This window comes from Carassius gibelio, chromosome A14 (assembly GCF_023724105.1).
Source record: "Carassius gibelio isolate Cgi1373 ecotype wild population from Czech Republic chromosome A14, carGib1.2-hapl.c, whole genome shotgun sequence".
NCBI lineage: Eukaryota > Metazoa > Chordata > Actinopteri > Cypriniformes > Cyprinidae > Carassius > Carassius gibelio.
The window spans coordinates 6,378,597-6,398,715 of NC_068384.1; the positions used below are offsets into that span (position 1 = coordinate 6,378,597).

The following is a 20,119-nucleotide window of genomic DNA, read 5'->3' on the forward strand; positions in this document are numbered from 1 at the left end:
GTTAGCATGCTGGTATTTTGATCACATCCTGTCATGCTTCATTTCTCCTTCAATATAATGTCCCCAACAAAAAACAGACACACTTTCATAATTGATACGGCCGTCAGCATAAGGCGGCTATAATCAGCACATTGTCCACTTCAGCCGTATTTAGACATGGCCTTATTAGTGCAGTCTGTGGCTACAGAGAAACATAAGGCCAGAGGAAAGTATTTTCATCATAACTGGCCTAAACAAGCTGTCAAATATCCAGAAGTTGCTTCCTAACGGAAGGAGCGCAGATTTGGGTAGTGGTGTCTAATACTGTTTGTTTATTTCAGATTTCAGTTTTAAGCCCAGTGCTAGTGACTTCTAAACATTTGAAAATGCATCATCATGTGTTTGGGAAAAGGTTTGCAAGGAGCACAAGTTGATTTAATGGTCTGGAGGTTGTTTAATAAACTTCAACCTCATGCTGCTGAGTTTCTGCAGGACTGTTGCGCGTTAGCCACAAAAGGAAAACTTTGCTTTATGCCACCACTTGCTATAGGTCATGTTATACAATGCCCAATCAGACCTCCATAAGAATGATACATAATAAATACCCATTCAGTATGTACACTGATATTGAATTATCCTGTTTAAATAAGTATAGATTCATTTAGCATTAAGCTCTAATCGCCGTCAAATTCTGCAAATTCAAATCCAGAACGATCGTGTGGAGGCATCTGAGATGCGGCATGAATGAAAATGACTGAGATGGCTCCAGCCAAGACAGAAGCTTCTTGGGAGGCGATTCACTCTTTTGAGGAATTAGCAGTGTTAATCCTTTGGTCTGGCTAAATCTGTAGTCTCTGTGGCACCGCTAGGAGTCATTATACATCATTTCCCGCCTTCTAGCCGGAGCTTAGTTCTGTGAACTGATCAAGCGTCATGATTCACATCCACTAATACTCATTCTCACTTTTAAAAAAGTAAATTGGCAGCCCTAATGTCGTCTAAATGCATGTACAATGGTAGCACTATGGTTATGAGGGTTGCAACATGATAAATACCATTGTAAATGAATTTGGTAATCAGTCAGTTGCTTGAAATACTATGGTATCACCCTTCAGCCTGGGTACAACCACTTTCTTTTCTTTTCTTTTTTCTTCTTGGTTGGTTCTTGGGTTTCAGACCAACTCTTGGCTAATGTGGAATTGTTATAACTTTTATTTTTATCTTTATGCATCTGACCAGAACCAAACTGCTTCATGGTTTTCACAGAACAGAAGAAAAAGAGCAGTGATAGTGGAGTTTTGAGAAGCCGTTTTGTACATCTGTCTGTCAGATGGCTGTGAGCTATGAGAAAGTCTCCTCCATCTAGTTTCATCACATTGTGATTTAAAGGTGGATATTATTTACAGTGCAGACAGAGCCTCTTAGTCCACTCTCAGTGCATTAACCCCACTGATCCAAACAGACTCGCTCAGACCTTTGCAAGCTCATGTACAATGGGTTTACTTATGAAAATGCTCCTTTTTTGTATTTTGTTAATGCTAAATTGGAATTACATATCATATTATAATATTGCTAATGCTATAGCAATGTAAGTGGAAACTGTAAAAATGTACATGAATTTCAAAAGGTTTTATTGTCCTAAAACTTTAAGTTCATGTGTTCTCAGTCTTTTGCCCCACTGTAACACTTACACACACTTACGTAGACTTACTTTGGATATCAGCACCCCTTGATGGAAAACCAATTAAATAATCACAGCATCCCTATTACAACAGCTGATGAAAGCTTATCATGCTGAAGAGTTATGACACTTGTCAAAAGAAAAGACATGTAGGCAGCTCATTTAACCCTAACCCTATCCCTAACCCTAACCCTAAACATACTGTATGTAGAAAATGTTTCATTCCGGTTCCTTAAATCTTGTGAGGACGTTTGAGATTTGCCTTCATCCTCAGATTGGAGAAGAATTCCCAGTTTTGTCCTCTCGGATATCCAAGATAGCCATAAGATATTACTTAAATTAAGTTGAGGGTTTATGGATATTGTTAGGATATGGAGCTCATCAGAAGGCCGGAAGAGGTGCACCCTGCTGGGTTTGCATAAGGGAGGGAGTTCCTTAACACTAAGCAGATGCCCGAAATCCATATCTTGGAAAAGTACAACCATGTGATGAGGATGAGAGACAAGGGGAAGCATGAAGGGTCATTTCAAAGTAGCGTTATTATAAGTGTTAGAGGGTTGAGCTGGCATAATGGGTGCCTCAAGGAGATCCAACATGATAAAGAGCACTGTGATCAGGTCTTCAACGTGACAGCACACTTCTGATGGAAAGTAAGGTGGTGGAAACCATTATATTACTCTTAAAGCATCTCCGACCGTGGTTAACAGAGCACGGCTGGATTAAAGGATCCTGTGCTGTTGTGATAAAAAAGTTGGAGGCTAAGTGCATTGGGCAGAGCTTTGGTTTGGGGGGCCATTATGGGTGCGATTCCCTTACGGAGCTATCTTTAACCGATTAAGGGTGTCAAAAACATTTGAGGCAGGGAGATTTCACCGCTCCCATGGAGTCTCCACATCTTGCAGCGATCTGCACTTTTATGTGTGCCCCCGGTCTCTGTTATCATGTATGCCCTTGTACATCAGACTAGGATAAAAGAGCTAGCGAAACTGAGGGTTAGTAGTCCAATAGATTGCAGTTTAAATAGCATCTATTGTTCCCATAAGAGTTTTATCCTTTTGTGATGAGGAACACATGGCATAGAGGCAACATGGCACAACATGGATCATGCTTCGTTATACCAGCCATGCAGCTTTTGCTCAAACAAGAGAATGTGTCTTTTCCTATACTTACCTCACAGATTTATTAGCCAGCTAGCCTGTAATTTCCTATAAATATGTCCAGTCTTCTGAGGGAAAAACAAGAGTCATTTTGGACAATAATGATTCTTGTAAGTCCTAATGGTTAGCATTGATGTTTCGGCAGGCTTATGCATTACTGTTTGTCTCCAGCATCAAGAAAATGATCTCTCTCATTGACCACATCAATAAACCACCGCAGCACATAATCCTTCCATGCATCTTGCGCGTTTTCATTATCATTTCAAAGGTGTTTGAAAAATTACGCCTACAGCCAAATCCTGCCGCCAAGTGGGAGTGGAGTTAAATGATCCAGCGACCTCAATTACCTCAGAGTTAAGCAGCTGATATTGTAATTATTGGCTGCCAAACAAAATCCCACATGCACTCATGCGCTGCTTGGCTCGGCAGCAATAAGGCACCCACCGGGAGGGCAGAGAGCAGACCTGGAGTTTATTTATATCATCAGTTCAATTACTGCTGCTGAATCAGAGCCTCTAGCTAACGGTTAGCACAGTCATAAAAGCAAATATATATGTATTAATGCATGTTAATTAAAAATGAGGACCGAAAAGGACTCTATATTAAGATGCTCTATAATAATTTGGGATGCACGTTATTATCGTACTGATATCGGAATTGGCCGATTATGGTTTTAAATGTAAATGTAAATGTGAAAGCACGTATTGAATGATGCGTTCGGTGTATGATTGAGTAAACAGTAATAACGTGTAACGATAAAAGTGGCAGCCACCCCCGGGTCCTAACGCCTATTCGGTTAGAAGTTTTAATCTGTAGGGGGCACTGTTGGCCTACTTCTAATTAAATTAAAATAAACCTGCACAAATAGCATTTAGACTGTGTTTCTGATTAAATAAAGCAGTAATTGATGCCATAAAATAATGAGTATATTTTGATTTAAAGGTCAGAAGCTATAGCTTACATTTAAAAAATCATGAACATTTAAAAACTCTTGTAAATTAAGTAATTGTATATATACTGATTTATTCATTAAGGAGTGGGTTTATTTTTAAAACAGATGATAAGCTTTAAAATATTTTCAGAATTTTTACAACTCTTTTGCTTTAGACAATATACAAATGTTAAATCTTGAAAAAAATGCAGCGACTGACATATAGTTTATTTATAGTTATTTTCAAAGATTCAATGTACTGACTTCATTATTGTTTATTTAATTCTAACAAATAAGTTCCTGTTAAAAACTAAACAATATTAAAATATTTTGCTTATGATTTCTGCACAGGAGAGACTTGGTGTTGTTTCCAAACAAAAGAAAATATATTGGTATCAGTATCGGCCAAAATGAGTTGAAAAATATCGGCATATTGGAAATCGGCAAAAATCCAATATTGTGTATCCCTAATAAAAATGTTATCTATCTCCAAGTTTTTTTATTTTTTATTTATAAGCATCAGCTGTCTAACATTTCCTAAATTGAATGGCTTGAACACATGAGTATTTGAAATTAAAAACAGACTCATATTTCTCTGGGTGGAGCACTGGGATCTTTAAGGAGACAATCGAAAAGAGGATCTCAAGGTTTCTGTGTCTGTTTTGAATCTGCCACAGTTAACTTGCTGGAAAGTGTTCTTAACAAATTTTGTGGTGTGAGAGCACTGCAAAGACAAATCCAACGCTATTGCCTGACTAAAGCAAAGGTCCTGATTATGTTTCTGGTTTTGAGAGTGTCACATCCAGAGATGTTGTTCTTGAATTGGACATTGGTACACCTTGCTTTGCATTATCACTTTGCTGGGCATATTTTTCTGCTAAATAATACTGTTGTTTACAGAATAGTCTGAAATATATAGGGATAGGAATCATAAAGAATGCACTTAAGATTTTAAAATTTAATAAAGAGACTATTCCTCTTAATGATTCTGGTTCCTTAATGAATCTTTTAGCAATTTTAAGGAAAACATTTTTGGAAAAAGAAATTCATTTTCCATGCCAAATGATGACGTACATTTGTCTTTTCAGAGGTGGCATAAATACAATCCAATAATTGGCCTTAACTATGTATTAAATAATAACACTAATAAACAAAAAATATATCTTTTTTTAAATAAAACTCTTAGCAAAGAGTTGTGTAAGTGCAAACCAGACAATGGGGTTTCATACAAATGCTTGTTTTTAATTGCATAACTTCAATGATGTGTCAGTATGATAAAATAAATTGCCCAACATTAACAATTTATTGTTTATTTGGTGGTCTTGATGAAAGTGTGAGAATATAGTGTTGTTTTTTAGGCTTGCAATTTAAGTACAGTGGATCGGTTTAATTATATTCATCAGTCTGATCAAGGGATGGGATGGTCATGTTTCGTCACAAGTAAATCGGTCCTCATCTTAATTTGCACAAGCACAGTAGCGATTGAGCGGCAGGGTTTGGGGAAATTGGTCAAGCAGCGAGAAATCCTCTTGGCTTGACATGAGCTTGCAGGGATGTGGTTAAGTGGGGACGAATGGAGAAAGCCCATTTTTATCACTTCGATCATCAGACATGGGTACGCTCTGGTTTCTGCATGTCTGTCATCTCTCTAAGTGCAAACAGATCCCTGTTTGGCTTCCAAAAAGGACCAAGACAGCAATACTGATTCCAGGGACTCTGCAAGGGTCTTCTCTTCAACGAGTAGTTGTCTCAAATTGAATGGGGGTATGTGGGCAGTTGTATGTGTGTGAGGTTTGGACTGCTGGGAGATTTGTCTTGGATGAAATTTAAATTAAATGAGGCATTTTAATGACTTTGTTAGCAAAACTCTGCAAAGCCATCTGGCAAAGGGCACTGGGCCCTGGAAGCAGTATTGAGTAGGCTTGTCCCACAGCCTCAATGGAGATTTAGAGAAATGTCTAGACACACTAAAATCTCTGTACCCGTGCGCTACAGAAAACTTGTAAAGTCTCAGGAACTGGCTTATGATCATACTCAACCTGGCACATACTGTACTATATGTAAATTAATGCCTTGTAAATGTTGGAGAGAGAGCATATTTGTTTTCACGCTAGCCAAACTTTTTTGGCTCCTTCATTATTTTCATTTACTGTAGTGGTAGAGAAAAGACAGGAAGCGATGATGAGAAATGATAAGAATGCGACCTCACATTGCCTGCATGAACAATTTAGTGTGTCGGAGCATGTGAAACATATAATCTGGTGACACATATAATTGGTACATTTAAATTCAGATGCATGTTGAAATGAATGGTTATAGTAGTTGTGTCAGGGAAGTAGTGTTAATTTATTTAACGAAAAATATGACGAAAAATGTATGTCGACAAGGTTTTTTCCCCTGATAAATACGAGACGATGATGAGATGATAATAATGTCATTAATTGATAACTGAGAGTGTATCAACATGCAATATTGTTGATGAAAAAAGACAAGACTAAAATGCAGTCAAAACATTTCAGACTACTGTATAAGCGTTCATGTTTGTGTAACCCCTCTCTCCCGGGTCCTCTCTGACGCTCCTCGCACTCGAACCCGGGTCTTCGGCATGTGAGGCGGACGCACTAACAAGGAGGCTAAATGGCTACAGCCACTAGCATCTGTCGCTAGTTAGTCTCTCGAGATCAAGGAGTGAGGTTTACCTGCACAGCAATACTCGATGGCCTCCGTTACATTCACCCCCCTAAACCTCACTCCCATCCGGGTCACGGCACCAATGTAACCCCTCTCTCCCGGGTCCTATCTGATGCTCCGAGTGGGGTTCGAACCCGGGTCTGTTGATGTTTTGATGTTTAGTTAGCCTCTAATTGATATCCTGTTATAAATCTGTACACTAACGTTAGATGAGGTGAAATAAACCATGCATACCACCAGTCAATATGGGTTACTGGTCTGGTGTAGCAGGGAAGTTCATGGATGGCCAGGTGGGTCCCTGGAGGTCTTCAGCTGGAAGATAAAGCCTGTGTCCTGTGGAATCAGCAGGAGGGTGGATGCTGGTGTTATGAGCATCGATAACCTTGACTTTTGACTTTAGCCCCCAAGAGTGTTGAGAGCAAGTCTAATTTTTCCAGCTGCTACATATTTCAAGTGAGAGGTCTGACCAAAGTGCTCAAAACTGAACCTGTTGGGTTTAGCTTTGTCTGTTCCATCAATATCAATAGCTGGGAATATATATATATATATATATTAGGGGTGTAACGATACGCGTATTCGTATTGAACCGTTCGGTACGAGGCTTTCGGTTCGGTACGCGGTACGCATTATGTACCGAACGGTTCGTTGGACTAATTAATTATATTTGGAAAATAAAGAAAAAATTGTGAAATATAATGATATGCGTTCAACAAGGTAGCCCAATAACCCAAACGACGTAACAGGCAACGCCCCTGACACCCCCGAACAAGAAAAAAAAACACCAGCTTATATGTTTATGTTAGGCTACTCAGGTCAGGCGTTCGCTCACTCAGTACGCGCTGAAGGCTCGTTGCAAAATGGCCAATGCGTTTAACAGACCACAAATAGAAGATCCTCCAATAACCAACAGGTCTGGTGTTTGGGTGCACTTTACCAATCGATCGGGGCATCCAAACAAGCACGGTAATCAAAATGGACTAGTACTGTACTGTGTCGGAATTTCCTGAGCAGTACGATTCAATTAACAGGCCTGCACGTTATTAGATAGAAGAACTGTTATAAATAGAACGTATGCACGGGCAGTTTTGAAAACTCCACCTACTTTGCTCTTGGCATAGTGCAGCGCAAATCGCGTTGTATCTGAAGGGCAACGCTGAGCCCAGGATCCAGCGCCGCGCGTATCGCGTCCTGTGTGAAAGACCCTTTAGTCATTTTGCAACGAGCCTTCAGCGTGTGCTGAGTGAGCGAGCGCCTATAGTGGAAAACGCATGTTTTAAGAACATTCTTAATGTAATTTAGCCCCGTTACTATATTCCTTCACGAGCCCATTTCAGCCAGACCGTAATTCCTGCTTTGTTCCAAAAAACATAAGCCCTATAGAGAACCAATTGAGTAAAAACACACTCTATATAAAGAGTTATAGAGTTCCATATGAAAAGTTACATCTTTGTATTTGTTCATAACTACTACAACAATATAACATTTTCAATTTTTTTTAATAAGGAGCTGTTTTTGTTTTATACAGTATGCTGCTAAGAAAACACCATAGAAGATGGGTAAAGAATAGATCATTGTTCAATGTAAAAAAAAACAAAAAACATACTTTGTTGCCAATTTGTTCTTTTTGCTGTATCTAAAACGTACCGAACCGTACCGTGACATCAGTGAATCGTACCGAACCGAACCGTGAATTTTGTGAACCGTTACACCCCTAATATATATATATATATATATATATATATATATATATATATATATATATATATATATATATATATATATATATATATATAATATGAATTTGAACATTATTTTGTTTATATTGAAAAATATCATTATGTTTTTATATTTTGAAAATTACACATTTTGGTTTCATTTTTATTTTTTGTAGTTTTCCCTATTTGTTGCTTATTATTTCTTTTCATATGATGTGATCAAAGTTAGGGTTAGTCTTTTTTGTTTGTTTTAGTAAGAATATACCAATACTTCAAAGTCAGGCTTGGATATTAATTTAATATGACCCAGCATTGTCAGGGGGAAAAATTAATAAAATATGAATATATGTAAAAAAAAAAAAATATATATATATATATATATATATATATATATATATATATATATATATATATATATATATATATATATATATATATATATATATATTAAAAACTTTTTTTTTCATTTTATATAAAAAAAATTTCCCTTTTAAATTTAACAGGTGTTGCACAAACAATTCTCAGTAATCGTGGTCTTTGATCTCGAGCTTGTGTCTCACCTTAATAAAAACACAAGCATGTGCCATTCACCCTAATGCACACACACACACACATGCTCACATATTCCCTCTGCCCTTTCATTATGCACACACACACACACACACACACACACACAAACACTCCTCCCACCTCTGTCATTATTTATCCACACACACACCTTCACAAACATGCCATATTCCCCTCAGGTTCATTATTCAAACACAATAGCGGCCTTCTGCAGCTCGATTGCAGGTGAGCAAGCCCATTCCCTCAGCGCTTGCAGCTCAATTCCCCGAGTGGTGTAATCACTGGACCTTGCTCCCACCCTTTTGTATATGTCTGGCCCCGTAGCTATGATTAACTTAATTCCTATATTCGCTCACAGTGAGAAAGCTTATATAAAAGCTCACGCTCTAACCGGTCAAAGCACGGCAGCCCCCATCAACGAGAAGCACCCACAGTGTGACCAGATGTCCTTCAGAAAAATGGAAGTACTATAAAATGCAGTCGCTATACCGAGGTGGCCCGCGCTTTCGTGAATGCTGTCAGCATTAGGTACACTTGTTGTAGCGTTCCTAAGGCCCGTTCCGGAAAGCACAATATGTAGGAGCTAATGGGGTCTAAGGAAGGTGGAAATGTGGCCTAAGGGGCTGCAGCCGGCGTGCGGGGCCCTGATTTATGATCCGGCACATAAAATGCTCAGCAATGCCACGCCACAGCTGAACTCAATTTCAGCCCGGGCTCGGGTGTTAACAAGGGTAGACAAGCTATTTAGCAGAGGTTTAACACCACCACAGGCTGTTGTTCTTACAGTGATCTGCATAGGCCATTTTAGAGTATCCCCACGCACCTGGTCGAGATTGTCAAGGGGCGCGTAAGTTCGAATGGGGGCAAATGGTTAAAGTCATTGACTCATTCCACGCTCAGACGAGTTGACTCGACTTCCTTCTTAACCCTAAACCACCCACCCCCCCAGCAAACCCATGTGTAGGACCTCATGGGAACCATATCTTTGACTCTGGAAAGGATGCTGATGTTTATTTAAATACGGCCTCATCAGTGCGCCTTAATAAATCAACCTGCCTTCATGATGTCATAATCAGTGAGATCATCCTCTATAGAGGTGAAATTCACCATCTATGGAATATTCCACAGGCCGAAGCACAGGGGGGCTTGACTTACGGCCCTTGGGAGCAACACACACAACCACACACACTGATCAAACCGGATAATGGGGAAAATAAACCACCGCAGTCAGATGTCATACTAACCAGCCGTTGTGGATGGAAGGGCACACGCTGTGTGGCAAGGCCATTTTTGGCTGCACATGACCTCATTGTGCCAACGTATTCCCAGTTGGCATAACAAAGCATTCTTAACTTCGTGATTAGTTTATAGTCGATTTCCACTTTCCAAAGCATGAAACAAAGAGTTTTCATCTGTTGTTTTTCAACTCTAAATGACCATTTATTTTTCTCTGAATAATTAGAGCTCAATTTCTTGCTCATCAGGACTGTAATGGAAAGAGGACGAGAGGAACTGGGCCTCAACGTCTGGGGCTCTGGCTGAAGCTCAAGATTCACAAGGGAAATAATCATCGCACAGCCTTATATTTGATCAACGCTAAAGGGCCCAAGGTTTCATGTGTAATTTCTTATGTTTTATACATTTAGCAGCTGGAAGGCTCATGGGTAGGATCTAACCATCCTTTTAGACTTCACATTCTTGGCTCGCAGAGAGACAGAAACCAAAGCCGACCGGTTATTGTTGGAATGTGTAGCATTGAAAAGCGATAGTGTTGGCCCTTGAGTGGCGCTTGGAAAACAAACAATTACCAATGAGCGACGGAGGATAGCGTATCTCCAAAACTGGAAAGACAAGGGCTAACAGCCGGTAAAAGAGGAAGCCAGGCTGGCAGCACAGGAAATACTGTGTTTATGCAGAAGGTGTTTTAGTTAAATTAGGGGGTAGTTATACAGCAGACTCTTCAGGATAGCAGTTACAGCACATGAAATATAGGCAGCACAGTAATTGTTTCTAATATAGTACCAAAGATATACTTTTGTATGTTACCTACCCCTAAAAGGTGTATTTTAGTACATGTTAGGTACTAATATGCACCATTTAGAGGTAGCAAATTGTCCCTATGAGAGTAAAGACCCAGCAAGGGCTCTGTTTTACCTTTGTTTCATATGTTAAAGGGGGGGTGAAATGCTATTTCATGCATACTGAGTTTTTTACACTGTTAAAGAGTTGGATTCCCATGCTAAACATGGACAAAGTTTCGAAAAATTAAGTTGTACGTTTGAAGGAGTATTTCTGTTCCAAAAATACTCCTTCCAGTTTGTCACAAGTTTCTGAAAGTTTTTTTCGAGTATGGCTCTGTGTGACGTTAGATGGAGCGGAATTTCCTTATATGGGTCCTGAGGCACTTCTGCCGGAAGAGCGCGCGCTCCCGTATAGCAGAGCACTGAGAGCACAACAGACTTCACTGATCAGAGCGAGAGCGTCGCGAAATGTCACAAAAGGAGTGTGTTTTTGGTTGCCAGGGCAAGACAACCCTGCACAGATTACCAAAAGAGAAACAGCATTAAGGGACCAGTGGATGGAGTTTATTTTTACAGAGCATCAACGGAGTTGTGCAAGTGTTTGTGTTTGTTCCCCTGCATTTCGAAGATGCTTGTTTTACAAACAAGGCCCAGTTTGATGCAGGATTTGTGTATCGTTTATTTCTTAAGGATAATGCAGTCCCAACGAAAAAGGGTCACGATCGTGTGTTGGAACCGCAGGCGGTGAGTAAAACTGCTTCAAATATCTCTGTGTTGTTAACTTAGCTATTGGCTTGTAAGCACATCAAGTAAACAACATGCGATGTTGACATCAAACTGCACTTTCCACATGTACAGCTTAAAAAAAAAAAAAAAAAAAAAAGACGACAAAGTGGAACTTAGTCATTTTCCAAAACCGCTAAGCAAATATATACAGTTTCAGTACATACCACATAGAGACTGATTGCTGATACTGCTCTTGTTCAATTTCAGCCTCTGGATCTGATTCTGGATCATAAATATACACTGAATCTGACTGTTAGCCATGGTTTGTTTTGGTTGGTTTTGTCCTCACGGTAATGTCACAGCTTCCAAACGCTCTCAACGCAAAAGCTTACTCGCGCTCGTGATTCTTTAGCTCCGCCCACACATCACGCCTCCAGACGCTCGTGTTTTTCCGGGAAAAATCGGTACAGACTAACTTTCTCTTATGAATATAATAAAACTAAAGACTTTTTGGAGTTATGAAGGATGCAGTACTACTCTATAGGTACTCAAGATTAACAGGATATTGAGTGAAAACGAGCATTTCACCCCCCCTTTAATCAAACTGCTGTTTGTGGTTATTTTTGACAGAATATACCAATAGGTTAAAAACCAGGCTTTGGAGAAAAAAAAAAAAACAATGAAACCATGCATTATTCTCCATAATTTTGGTTTTATCCATATTTTAGTGCACGTTTATATTTAAGTTTAGTTGTTATTATTTATGTCTTATTTTTATTAATCTCTTTGATTTTTTTTTTTTTTTTTTGTGTAATATGGTAATATATAGTGTATACACATTCACACACATATACACTTTTCTTTTGGGGAGGGGGTGCCATATATACCTTTTGTATATGGGCACAATAGAGTCATATTTGAAGCCTAAATAGAAGAGATTGAATAGCCAGATAAAACCATGGCTAAAGGTGAATTGGATTTGATTGTTTTACATGGAGGTGAGCGAGGTGGCATCGGGTCGTGGTAGACATGTTTGCTGTCACATGGTGGCCAGCTATGAAAAGGTCGGCCGGCATGTGGCAGCGTGTCTGATTTGATTAGGAAGTCAGATAAACAAGAGTTTCCAAACTAATCTCAGGAAGCAGTTTACACACAGTGGCTGGCGTCTGAGGCAGCTCACTGTCTGCATAATGGAAACGCTATTGACAAAACCCATTTCTGTTACCCATTCCCCCAATGTGCATTTGTCCTGCTGTGAATCAAATGAGAGTTTCTCCAATGGCGCACGGCCATCTCGGGTTGGTTCTTTTATGAAATGCCTGTGTCTTATAATGGCTCGCGGCGTCTCACATGGGCAGCCCGTGCTAAAGACACCACTGTGTAGGTGGGCAGCAATCTGCTCACCCCTGCTGGTTTCTTGTTTTTAGTGGCCAGATAGTGAACAGAGCACTGGGACTTTGTTTATCGGCAAATTGGTGGGAAAATGACAGGGAAGGCTTTATACTCATCCTCCACTGCCAGGGCAAATGAAGCACAGACAGTTGAGCAACAGAATGTAAATACTGTATAAAACTACAGCTCCCTGTGAACTGCAGCATCTACATGCTCATCCATCTCTTTAGTTGATTTCATGTCAGTTTGGTCATTTCGCATGTGGATATTTCTGTTTATAAAGTTTTTTCTTTGTTTGTTCAATGTTAACACATTTTGCTAGGGATGCATAATATACCACTACAATATTGGTTATTGACATACAGCATATTTTATTTTTATCATTGTTCTTTTTTTACTTATTCATTGGTGTTGATCATTATTGGCTATTTAATCATTCATGCTTATTTCCTCCGTTGACCTTTGCCATCCTCTTCTCACTTTAAGTCAGTATTTACAAAGACTAATAATTTTAATAACACTGTTAAATGCAATAGAGTATACAGTATTGTGCAATAGAGTATATAGTATTAACTATGACTTTTGCCTCAGTAAAGTCCTAATTTGGTGCTTAATAATAGTTGTAATAAAAGTGTAGGACTAAGGATCTAAAATATGGTCATGCAGAATGAGGCATTACTATGTGCTTTATAAGTTCTTATAAACAGCCAATATGCTATAAATATGCATGCTAATAAGCATCTAGATATAATTTGGAATTGGTCCCTAAACTAAAGTGTTACTTTAGTTAATTATAGGTTATTGACCGTAACATGAAACCTATTGAGAGAGAATTTTTATACTAGTTTTTTTGTGTGTGTTTGTGTGTGTGTGTGTGTGTGTGTGTGTCTGCAGCAGCCAGTGCTTCATATCCAGCTTTTTCCCAGCTTCTGTGGTTAAGAAAACAGTCCCAGAGTCTCTCCCTGCAGATACCAATTGCCACTGTCTGGCTGAACCTCCAGTGTGTTAATGTGGCTTGTGGGTAAAGGTGGAGGCTTCCAAGACACCAAGCCTGTATGGCCCTCCAACATCTCTCCATCAGAGATTAATTTATTGATTGGCTTGTTCAATGGTGGAGAGAAGCCTGGGAGCTCCATCTTGTGGTCAGGGATGCATCTGCATCTTTTGTTTTCTCTCTCTTTCTCTCTCTCTCTCTCTCTGTCTCATTAGACCTCCTCCATTTTTAATTGTTCTTACACACATTTTCGTGTTACCATAAATGAGCCAGAGAGAAATATTAGACAGATACGTTCAGAGATACTCAGAGATCATGACATATGTAATTCTGATGTGCTCGTATAAAACCAATCCTTTGAGAAAAAAGAAAACTGGAAATGAATTTCTTCTGTAACATTTAGCATGTAGCATGTTAATTAAGCACTAATTAAGTCATGGTCTGTCTCTTTTCTCCCGCTTTGGTGATTATTCAATGTTTATCCGTATCTGCTGGGTGGCCATTGTTGAAAGCCGCACCGTATTTTTTAACATGTTAAAAGAAACACGTGCTGATTGGGGCCCCGTGGGGCCCGGCCTCATGTACTAACCTCCAAGTTGTTCTCTCTACCTCCCTTCCTCTCTATGGATGCAATTACACTTTTCTCAGGTTGGGTTACATGTTAATTAGTGTGCTATGTTGACCTTCTCAGACTCGTATGTTGAGTAATTACAGAGCATGAAAACCTATTTTGACAGTGGCTCTCCGCTTTATTCCCTCAAATATCTGTGTCCAGATTTCTGTGAAACATGGAGGTTTTTGCATGGCGCCCACGGTCTCATGCTTGCCCTCGTAACCTCTCAGAAATATTCCACCCTTTTCCACTTTCACGTTTCCCATTATTAGATTTAGAATAAATTCTCCTGGGCCTAATAGACTTAACAGCCCCCATTTATACCACATAATCATTCAGTCCAGTGTAGTGCAGCTACAGTTGGCAGGGCATATGATTTTGATGTCGTGTTACTGCGTATGCGTATCCTGTGCATTTGAATACTGCTGAATGTCATCCCTCTGTATACACGGACTCAGCCCTCCGTATGTCACAGGTGTGTGGTCACGGCTGTAGGAATTACGCCGCAACGAGCTCCTGTGTTCATCATATTTGCAGAAAATGTGGAGGATGGCAGGTTGAGCTTGGCCAGATATGGCCGACTAAACCAGTTTTGCCTCCAATTCAGTTAGCTGGACATTAGCCCTTTACCCACTCTAACTGGATTACTCTCATTTTAAAGAGTTTAGGCTTATTAGCTTGCCGAAAGACAGCAGCCAGCCCTGCTATCTGTTCTGCTTCCTACCAAACACATTCTCCAAACCTGACTAGCAAATCTGATTCCTTTGTTTTGAGTTTGCATGAGCGGGGTTTGGGCTTTGGGTTAGGGTTTGGATTTTTGTTTGTTTTGCTGTGTGGTTCAGGACAAATATGGACAAATGAATGGATGGATGGATGAAAACATGGAGATGGGTGAATACCAAGATGAACAGAATAGAGAAATCGACAAATAGTTGGCAGGATGAATGGATGAATGGATAGAGAGATGGATGAACAGGTAGATAGATAGATGGATGAACAGATAGATGAAGAGATAGACGTATAGTTGGATGGATGGATGGATGGATGGATGGATGGATGGATGGATGGATGGATGGATGGATGGATGGATGGAAACATGGAGATTTGTGAATGCCAAGATGAACAGAATAGAGAAATAGACAAATAGTTGGCAGGGTGAATGGATGAATGGATAGAGAGATGGATGAACAGGTAGATAGATAGATGGATGAACAGATAGATGAAGAGATAGATGTATAGTTGGATGGATGGATGGATGGATAGATGAAAACATGGAGATGGGTGAATACCAAGATGAACAGAATAGAGAAATAGACAAATAGTTGGCAGGATGAATGGATGAATGGATGAATGGATAGAGAGATGGATGAACAGGTAGATAGATAGATGGATGAACAGATAGACGAAGAGATAGACGTATAGTTGGATGGATGGATGGATGGATAAAGAGGTAGACAGGTAGATACATGGATGGATAAATGAATGGAAACATGGAGATGGATGAATACTTAGATGAAGAGAATAGACAGATAAACAGAATTAAAAAAAGACAGATAGTTAGCAGGATGGATGGATGATGCATACAGTAGATGGAGAAATAGACAAGTGAATAAATAGATGGATGGATGATGAATTAAAGGATAAACAAATGGATCGATAGATGGCAAGATGGATGGATGAAAATGTAGACAGTGGTGTATTGCTGTTTGGTAATTAGACTGTATCTCTTCATCCTTCCACCCCCAGAGTGACTTACATTTCTCCACTAAAGGTGCTGCTTGAGTGTGAAGTGTGTGGTTCTGTGCTCTCCTGTGTTTATGAAGACACAAACACACAAAGCCTTGCTCTCTATGCCCCTTACCACCACCTCCAAACCACCTGCACCGCTGGCTCTGAAGTTAATTGGACAGCATGGCTCCTGGTCTCTGTGGCAACTGTGACCTGCCACAAGATAGATGGAAACTTCTGCCACCAAGCCCCCAGGATCTCACCCACCCCAAGCCAATCTCCTAATCTCCTAGTATTATTTATGAGTGCCAGGAGGCCCCTCGCCGTGCACCGAGCACGACTCAGCTGTTGCCTCCAACCCACTCACTTTAAAAGCTCTTAAATCCTATTGTCTGATTAGCAGCCTCATCCTTTCTCCAACATCTCCCCTTGTTTCAGACGGCTTTGCTCTCAAGTCTGTGAGGACTGGGAAAAGGGCATTGCGGTGTCATTCTCCGTCCAAAAACGGTCCCGTCTTGAAATCACACATGCACTCTTCTCATCTCTTATAACTGATGTTTTACTGCGACTATAAATGATCCTAAAAGCTTGTTGTACGTCTCAATCCCATTTCAGAGACTGTGCAGAAGAAAGAAAATTATACCAAATGGCACAAGAAGAATAAAAGTGAATTAACTAATAACAAATCACCCTCTGCGCCCAGCCTCTCTCCTTTTTTCTTCACTAACTCATCTAAATTAGTTCGACATCTTTTGGGCCGGGGGCCAAAAAGGCTTTTAGAGCCATAAAGTGTATGGATCAGGATAAATCACATTAAGCTATCTAATTTAATTAAAGCATTGACAAAACATAATAGATACTAACGCAGGGTGGTGGGGGGCTTCTCTATTTGTAATATCTATGCACAGACTCTTTCTTGGAGGAAGCAGAGGAATGTAGAAGCCTTAGCAGAAAGCTTTAGACACCCAAGGGAGCGTTTGAGCTCATTTACTTTGATTTAGAAGCTGCCTTCACCTCCCTTCATAGTGACTTTGACTCTCACCTCCTCTCTTGCCATCAAAAAAAAAAAAAAAGCAAGTAAGGTCGGCGTAATGAAGCGAGCGCTGAACCGGTTTAGCCTGTGTCAGCTCTTGGGATGATCAATAGAGGAATATTTTTATTAGTTAATTAAATCAAGGAGTCTTTGGGCTACATGTAAGACACTAGCAAGGGCAGTTAAATGACTGCAGACGAATACCAAGCTGATGCTGACAGACGCTGATCAGTGAACAAGGACCTGTACGTCCTTCTGTCTTTCCCTTTCGTTTCATTTCCATACACACTTACTTCCAACAAGTCTGACTTATTGCTGTCACAAAAGAGATTAAAAATATGGTGATGGGTTTCAGATCAGTCAGTCTTACTCTGTGTTTAATCATCTTGTTGGACACGTGTTGGTAGAGCTGAACATTTAGTTTAGTAAAAAAAAAAAAAAAATTCATAATAGTTTAGTTATTTACCTTAACATTGTAGCTGCTATTTATTCCATCTAATGCAATATACATTAAAATAATTATTATGATGATCCCATATTATTTTAATTATGTTTTTATTGCATTGCCTACTTATTGCATTGCTTACTAATTATTTTATTCATCAAGGATGCATGAGATTGAATTTTAAAAAGTTAAATTGATGACATTTATAAGATTTCTGTTTCAAATAAATGAACTTTCTATGCATTAAAGAATCCTGAAAATAACAAAAATATCAAGCGGCACAATAATTTTCAACATTGATAATAAGAGCAGCAAATCAGCGGATTAACAACTATATTTATATCTTAAATCTACATCAATGATATTTTGATGGTTTTAAAGTAAAGATGAAGGGTGAGCTTAGTAATTCATGATATCATATTGTAGATTTCTAAGACAGAATTTTTTACATTTATTTTTAATTTTTTTGCATTAAGAAAACCACTGTCAAAATAACAATAATAATAATAATAATAATAATAATAATAATAATAATAATAATAATAATAATAATAATAATAATAATTTAAAAAGCAGGAGCAGACCTATGATCAGCATATTTTGTGGTTTGCTAACAGTAAAAAGCTTTAATCATAATTATTATTTTTCAGATGCATTATGATGTCCTGTTTCAGAGAAGAATGCATTATTTGATTTAACTGGCAGACGTGTATTAACCTTTAAAATAGTTTGCCGTTATCATCCTAAAAGCAGTACTGCAGGTGAAACCTCCATCAGTACAGTTACGCTTCACATTTGAAGCCAGAGTGTGATTTGTTGCTGGTTCCCTGCCACCAGCCAGAACATAATATTTACATCCACTTTTCTCCATTTAAGAGATAGATTTCAGTGGAGAAACCACAATCATAACTTTTAATAACCAAAGGGAAGCAGGGGATCTACAGGCTGGTGATTCACACAGAATGAGACGGGAGAGAGATAGAGCGAGCGGCCTGGGTCCAATGAAAAAGCTCCTATACTCAGTGTAATTAAGAGCTACTGTCATCCTTAAGGCCAATTACACTATACAGTCTTTCAGGGCCAGAAATCCATAGTGTTTTAATCTGCCTCCATTTTTAAAAGTGGCCATAAAGCAGAGCGGAGACTCCAACCATCAGCGAGAGAGAGATAGAGAGGGCCGCCCATCATGACTGTAAAAGAGTGAAATACGAGGCTGCAACGGGGTCGCTATTTATTATGCACATTTCTATATATCTTTATCGAATAAGTGTTACATGAATTGCTGTTCCGGTGGGAAGAAGCGGAGGAAGGGGGAAGAGTGCATGCTTTACAGTAGATGCAGCTCGTCATGTGAAACCGCCGCTTGAATGGATACGGACTTGAAGATGTCTCGGGTTTCATAAAACAAAATGCTTATGGAGCGCCCCAGGGGGTCGGCTGCTTTCTTCTTGTTCTTGCTGTGTCTTTAATAAAAGAAATCAGAAATGTGCATCTCATAACCAATGCGAACGGCATCCGACCCGGCCGGCTTGCTGTCTTAACCTCCCGATTCCACATGACACCCAGATGAAAAACAAATATTCCTCCAGACACTGAATCCTCAAGCCAAAGAGTATGTTGTAATACCCTCTTTTTGTTTATAGGGCTGGTTTTACTTCAGAATAGTCGCCTGCCATGCTTAACAGCCATTTGGCTCCTAATACACACATTTAAACTGGTCATCCCCGAAGCAGTCGGGTCAGATGTGATATGAAAACAATGCCCCAGATATCAGATCTTACTAAATTAATCTGGCGAGAGTATGTGGAGGGATCTAATAACCTTTCACCTGATCATGTGTGTATGCTTAGACATGTTCGACCCATCTGTGTGTGATCCGCCAGCGAGTACGGGTCGATCTGTCGGCGCTGGCAGGACTTAACAGAAGCGTACTGGAACCCACTGACAGGCATCAGGGCCTCTGCGAGAATTTCGGACTCTAGATTCAATTTGGCATGCAGATAACAGCCCTGCCAGAGCAAAGCAGAGACAGTGCTTGATAGATACTGAGAGAGGCATGGGCATGGCGGGAGACGTATCGACGGTCCAGTCACCCAGCTGGGCTGCGGTTTGTGCTCGATGAGCTAGATGGAAGGAGACAGATGTCTGTTTTGACTTTGGTTTTAAATATAAGAAAGAAAGAAAGAAAGAAAGAAGGAAAGAAAAGCCCATGTGCTCCGGATCCATGCATCACGAGAACCATTGAAATTAGACTTGTGTGATATACTGTATTAACAAGCAGTCCAATCCAGACGGGATTTGTTTTCTCATAGGGCTGAGTTAGCCCAAACATAGTAAGTAGTTTACTCTGTAATTTACACAGAGGCTTTATTAGGGGGGAAAATTGCAATGTTTGATTTTAGAAGAGATTAACATCACAAAGTACTGTGAAACACAAAATTACTTG

The 20,119-nt window shown here is 39.6% G+C and overlaps 1 protein-coding gene across 1 annotated transcript in view; it reads left to right on the forward strand.

Annotated features, from left to right (window-relative positions):
- The window catches only part of LOC128027348 (slit homolog 3 protein), a 163,405-nt gene that overhangs the window by 65,083 nt on the left and 78,203 nt on the right, over positions 1-20,119 (forward strand). The gene's annotated exons all lie outside the window — the stretch shown is intronic.